The sequence below is a fragment of the Macrobrachium nipponense genome, chromosome 10, assembly GCF_015104395.2.
Source record: "Macrobrachium nipponense isolate FS-2020 chromosome 10, ASM1510439v2, whole genome shotgun sequence".
NCBI lineage: Eukaryota > Metazoa > Arthropoda > Malacostraca > Decapoda > Palaemonidae > Macrobrachium > Macrobrachium nipponense.
In genome coordinates this window covers 86,286,639-86,294,252 of record NC_087204.1, presented here as the reverse complement: position 1 = coordinate 86,294,252, position 7,614 = coordinate 86,286,639, and positions in this window count along the sequence as shown.

Below are 7,614 nucleotides of genomic sequence, written 5' to 3'. Positions count from 1 at the left end.
TTTAACGGAGCTCTTAATAAACGTTCGATAGTTATGGTAAATGACGTCGGCAATCAGCTGTTTCCAATTCGGTCGTTTATGCCAATACATGTTTTACAATAATCGCTTCATTTAGAATTCTAAAAAAACCACGGAATTTGTAGTGGAGGATGGAGGAGTATCATTAGTGTTACACTGATAGATATCCACTTGCAAAAGTCGAATAATAGTTGTATTAAGCATTAATGATAATTTTAAATGTAAAAAATGTTTTACTGTAATCATATTACATGTATTATTGTATTACATTATAAGAAACAAAACGATGAAGCGCCGTTTGCATCTAGGTTTGTTTACAGTCTCAGCTGATCGCGTTTTACCGATATCATCACTGTCTTCAGTTGCTGAATGGAACTTAATTCAGAGATACATACACTTCTTTCGTAAATAAACAAAGTTGGGTTGAACAAAGCCGAGTCTATATGTTTTTCATACAGAAGGTCGCGGTAAAGGGAAACCATTGCCTAGTTTACGTTTCGTCGCCATTCTCAAACAACCGCTAACAACACTACAATATAAACGATAATAATTGTACACAAGCATCGTTCATATGCCTAAATTGTTTGAAACAGTTACAGTTCTAAATTACAAACAGCTTTGGCGTGCTGCTCACTTGATGTTCGCTGCGTTTATCATAAAAGCACGGAGGGAACGTGAAAATACAGTCATAATAATCTTTAAAATGCAATGAACGGTACCGAAAAACCAGACTGGAATCCTTAAGATGGTGGTACATGATCGTGATCAATCTTCTGATATGTATGATAAAACTTTAATGAAAAATGAATATTATGTTGTCATAAATATTATTACTACTGCAATTACGCTACTATTGAAATTTCTTAAAGATTACCGAACTCGATGTTACATTTTCTCAGCTGGCATCGCATAGATGAAAGTTTCTTTCATTGATTTCGAATTATTCCTCAAATAGGCGATTTGTTATGAAGATATGCCCATAATATATAGAAAGTGATTTTATTACCTTTATCATCATTTATTTCATAAGGTGGAATCTTTATGTATGTTAGTGGTTAGGCTATATTACGGAGGCTTCTTAGAATTCAAGGGTTGATCTTTAGTATTGCAGTATAAGACGACTCCCAAATTTTTAGGGGGAAATTTTAGGATTTAAAGGTCCTCTCTCTCTCTCTCTCTCTCTCTCTCTCTTCTCTCTCTCTCTCTCTCTCTCTCTATATATATATATATATATATATATATATATATATATATATATATATATATATATATATATATACATATTTATACTTACCCATATTGTGATGAGAAAGAAAGAAAGAAGAAAGAGAGAGAGAGCACACACACACACAGGTTGGAAATGCATATCATCTGGTGAACGTCCATTCGCGACCTCGCCCTGCAGAGGAGAAAGTAGCAGCGTTTGTCGACTTGGCCCTCCTCCCTCCTCCTCCTCCTCCTCCTCCTCCTCCCCCTCCTCCCCGACCCTCCGCCTGTATCAAGGGACTTTTCCCTTATGGTCCCTGACTCCTGATCAGGATTCCCCGTTCGAGGAGAGAACCTCCTCTGCAGTCCTCATCTTCCCTCGCTTCTAAAAATCTGAAAACAACTGTTCATTATCATCATTATTATTACTATTATTATTATAGTATATTATCATATTATTAAGTAGACGAATAACCCTATCTCTCTCTCTCTCTCTCTGCTATTGTCCAAAGTAGAGTGTGTGTGTGTGTGTGGTCTCCCGGACAGGACTTCCTGCCCAGATAGTGGCCGTGTGACATCTACTGCTACGACTCGTTTCTGTGTTTCAGACACATCCATTACCGAAATATTTCGTCCAAGATATGAAAATTTACCAAAAACTCTCCCCATCTTCATAACAATCACCATCACCGTCCCTCTCATCACCACCATAATTCATCATTCTCATCACCACCGCGACCATCATCACCACCAACATCATCACTCATCACTATTGTATCAACATCCATCCAGCGTAAAGATGACGCTCTATTTTTTCTCATTCGGAGAGAGAGAGAGAGAGAGAGGGGAGAGAGAGAGGAAGAACCAGCCCATCAATTGTTGGGAGAGGGTTCAGGATATCAAGATGGAAGGGAGACAATATGAACGGAGGGGCAGTAAAAGGAATGAAGGGGTTGCAGCTGTAGGGGACAAAGGTGTCGGTATCAAGACCTTTTAGTCTCTATCTCTGTAAGACCCATAAAGGCCTATGATAGATTAGAGAACTAAGAATGCCAGTCTCCTCCTCCTCCTCCTCCCACCACCACCTTGATTAAGAGCTCCCCCACCACCGAGAGGAGGAGTGACTCAAAGACAGAGGAGGAGGAGGAGCAGAGAGAGAGAGAGAGAGAGAGAGAGAGAGGGCGGAGGGAGACTCACTCAGTGCCTCAGAGGGAGAGAGGGAGAGAGGGAAGGGGGAGGACCCCTTGCACAGGAGGAGGAGGAAGGGAAGGGCGGCGACGCACGGGAGGAGGAGGGAATCTGGCGGACAAAATGGCGACTGGATGAGGATGTAAAGAAGGAGAGACAGATAGAAGTGTATATATATATATATATATATATATATATATATATATATATATATACTATATATATATATATATATGTGTGTGTGTGTGTGTGTGTGTGTGTGTGTGTGTGGTGAGAGACAGAGAGACAGACAAACAGACAGAAAGACAGACGGACAGAGAGAGAGAGAGAAAGAGAGAGAGACGGATCACTACTTCCAGACCGTTGAAGGAGAAGTCACGTGGGTGGTCGCCATGGCAACCAGGAGGCCTCTGGTGATGACGTCAAGCTATGACGTCACTCTCACACAGATCATTCGTCAGATTATTATTATTATTATTATTATTATTATTATTATTATTATTATTATTATTATTATTATTATTATCTCCATTGCTTCCTGAACCTTAACCTTCACTTGAACCCCAAAATTGAACCCAACCTCAAAATTCAACCCAAAATTGAACCCAATCTCAAAATAGAACCCCAAATTGAACCCAATCTCAAAATAGAACCCAAAATTTAACCCAATCTTAAAATTGAACCCAAAATTAAACCCAATCTCAAAATTGAACCCAATCTCAAATTTGAACCCCAAATTGAACCCAATCTCAAAATAGAACCCAAAATTTAACCCAATCTTAAAATTGAACCCAAAATTAAACCCAATCTCAAAATTGAACCCTAAATTGAACACAATTTAAACCCAATCTTAAAATTGAACCCAAAATTAAACCCAATCTCAAAATTGAACCCTAAATTGAACCTAATTTCAAAATTCAACTCAAAATTGAAGCAAATCTCAAAATTAAACCCAAAATTGAACCCAATCTCAAAATTGAACCCAATATTGAACCCAATCTCGAGATTCAACCCAAAATTAAACCCAGTCCTAATTTGTACCAAAATTGAACCCAATCTCAAAATTGAACCCAATCTCAAAATTGAACCCAATCTCAAAAGAATTGAATTCCAATGTTAAAAATTATTGAAACCCAAATTTTGAACCCAGCAATCCTTAAAAATTTTTGTTACCCAAAATTCAACCAACCTAAACTTGAACCCAAAATTGAATTCAATCTCAAAATTAACTTTGAACCCAAAATCGAACCCAATCTCAAAATTGAACCCAAATTGAACCCAATCTCAAAATTGAACCCTAAACAACCCTGAACGCACGGTAACCCACACATTCACTGTGATAATGAATTCACTGTAGCAATCAGTGAATTAATTAACAGTGACAGTGATTTTTTGCAGTGATGGTTATTTGATATGACACTGAATTCACCGTGATAGTCATTCATAGTGAAGATGAATTCACAATGACATTGAATTCACAGTTACAGTGAATCAGCAGTGACAGCAGGAGTAACAGTTAATTCAAAGAGTATTGAATTCACAGTGACAGTGAATATACAGTGATGGTGAATTCACAGTGATGGTGATTTCAGAGTGACTGTGAATTCGCAGTGACAGTGAATTCACAGTCACTAGTGAATTCACTGTGGAGGGGAATTCCACAGTGATGGTGAATTCTGTGAATGGGATTTCACAGTGAAGGAAAATCACAGTATCTAGTGAATTCACAGTGACGTGAATTCACAGTAACCATGAATTCATAATGTTAGTGAATTCACTGACAGTAAATTCACATTGTCAATTAATTCAAAATGATAGTGAATTCACTGTGATCGTTAATTTACAGTGACAATGAATTCACAGTGACAGTGAGTTCACTGTGACAGTCAATTCACAGTTACAATGAATTCTCTGTGACAGTGAATTCACCGTGAGAATGAATTCACTTTGACAATGAATCCGCTGTCACTATAATTCATGGCGACGGCAGTTAAGTTTTATAGGATAATTTAAGAATTTATCTTTTTCTAATAACTGTTTTTCCCGTTACCTTCTTGTTCTCTTGAACAATAATAATAATAATAGTAATCGTATCAATACTACACGTTTTATTGAAAATAATGGCTATTTCAGCCGCGTTTTATTTTGTGCATAAGCATTTTTCGATATTCTTCTCATTACTGACTTCCTTCTGTACTCGAAGTGTTTATTCAGACGCCAAATGGGGGATTCATTCGTGTCAAAAAAGCGGTATTTATGTCTAATTGAATATATTATACAAAATGCAGTACAAATTGGATCTTAAGCCTAGTCGACAAAAGATACTAAATGACTTATTCTGGATTTCTCTTGCTCAGGGGCGTCTGTTCCTCTCTCTCTCTCTCTCTCTCTCTCTCTCTCTCTCTCTCTCTCTCTCAGACTTGAGAAGAAATTCAGGATTCTCTCACACCTTGAAATCGGTAAGAAGACTAAGGTGCTTCTTCTTCTTCTCACTTTATCACAGATAACTTCAAAACACTTGGTCACTCGAGGTACTACAGTGTCAAGACACCTCGACACTATAGTTACAGTGCTTTAAATCACCACCACAAGTCTTCACGGACACACTATAGTTGTGTGTGACTTCAGATTGGTTACAAAAGAGGGTTATGTCAACTGTATCAGAATAATGATGATTAGGGAATGAGGAGCAAAAGGGAGACTAAAATGGCCTTTGGGAGATCCACCATTCAGTTAAAAGCCCCGAAAAATTGTCTAATAACTCCTTCTGATTATAAAGTAAATTAGCTAATTCTGTGGAAAAATACTTCCTATTGGTCTGTAAGTACCTGTACGTGACACAGGTAAATATCTAGTCTAGGCATATATAAGCCAGCTGAATCTACAGATACAGTTAGGGGGAATGAAAGCAGATGGACATTTAAAACGATTGAGAAATGACCTAAAATATCTCATAATTACTTGTAAATTACCTTCTAATTATCTGTGATTGCTTTCAAATTATTCTTGTAATAATTAGGCGTATATGTGGCTTGCTACACACATTACAGGCCAGCTAGATCTACAAGTTACACTTATACAGTATCATAAAATTCCTCTTATTTTTGGCTGGAGAATAATCTAAAAAGAAAAACATTACATAGTCACTCCCTCTCCTGCCTCAACCCTTTCTACCTCAACCCCTTACCCCTCAGCCTCTTTCCTCCTTCCTCCTCGACCTTCTACCTCATCCCCTCTCCCTATTCCTCAACCCCAAACCCAAATTATCTAGCTAATTCTCGTAACTATAACTAAGTACCTTCATAGCCAATAAGTCATTGGTTATATAATTATACAAATTATTTATTGGACCTATGTAACATGTAGTAGTGTGGAGAAACCATAGGCCTATCGATTTTTTTTTTCAAATTCAGTTAAATGATCGAGTTCCCTAGACCATCGGCATGTATGAGTGACGTCATTATACGGAGAGAGAGAGAGAGAGAGAGAGAGAGAGAGAGAGAGAGAGAGAGAGAGAGAGAGAGAGAGAGAGAGCACCTTCAGGCAATGGTTGGTGGCCAGATCAAGACAATAATTGCGCCCTGCACATAACTCGTAAGCCACTTGTGTTTCGACATGACATAATCACTGTATGTTGGTTTATTTACACACACACACACACACATATTGACCTATATTGGTCGTCAAGTACCTCCCTGATAGCTACATATAATTATTTTCGATTTTCTTCTTTTTTTCTCTCTCTCTCAACTTCAACTATCAATCAACCTCCTGTGCATAATGGTGATCATAGGCGTAGAGTAATTCATGATTCATTCTATTCAAGTGAATGTATAATTTATTATTATGTATAACTATGTATAACTGAGGAGGCTCCGTTATCTATGAATGACAACCTCAATCTCAATTTCCTTGCAAGCTCAAAATGACCTCATAGGTCCCAGCTAGAGCCTGCCTGGATTTTGGTCTAAAGTCTATGTTCTGAGATGATGATATAGATGTGAACTTAATTAGAGCAGCACCAGACATCCTTCGTAATGGTTTGGTATATTAGAAATGACACCAAACTCAGTGATAAATAAATTATTAATATTTCAACCGTTCCATTTCGTCTGTTGTCACTTAGTTTTTTTTACTTCGACCGAGTCCATTGTCAACCATTAAGAACTGGTTTAACCAAAGGGTCGATCATCTCGAGATTTCCCATGGAATTTTCGACCAAATGAGCCTTTGGCGAGTAAGGGGTCCGTAGGATCGTCTTGCTACACCGTTGAAAGTCATACTCTTCTCTCTCTCTCTCTCTCTCTTCTCGGCAGTTCCAGTAGAATGTGGCGCGTCACAATTCCCCGATACTTAACGAAAACTTTTATACATTCCTTATCAATTTTCTTCACATTTCAATTAGCTTGTTTTCATTCACGACCTCATCGAATTATTTTAGGTTCGACTTTCACATTTATTTATCTTTCTTTTCGATGATGATACCAGAAGTTCGTGTCAACAACTGCTGTAAATTTAGCTTTAAGGATTTTATTTTCATCAAATTTATCACGTTCCCCAGCTACCACCTTTTAGAGAGAGAGAGAGAGAGAGAGAGAGAGAGTAATGTTCGGATAATAGTGTTGAACTGAAAACATAGTCCGATATTCATAATCTCTCTCTCTCTCTCTGACGAACTCATATTATAGGCCTATAATGCCTCGCATGGTGACACAGCATTTTATCTCTTTCTCGGGGAGTAAGCGTACAATTGACTTTGGCTTTTTTTATTTATTAATAATTAATATAAGGAAATATATCTTATTTAATACTTTTCTTTACACTTCCGTTTTTTTATTTCCACGGTTGATATGATTTAATTACTACGTGAAACTATATAGCATACACACACACACACACACACTCACGCTTACACACGTGCATACACACCCTTGAACACTTGTATATACGCTTACACACATGCATATATACACACACGTGCATACAAACACATGCAATCACACACCCTTGAACACATGAACCCTTGAACACATGTATACACACACTTGCACGCACATGCACACACACTTACACATGCATACACACCCTTGAACATACATGTATATACACACTTCAACACTTTTGAAAACAACATGGTATACACACTTCCACAAACGTGCACACACACACATGCATACACACACCCTTGAACACACATACACA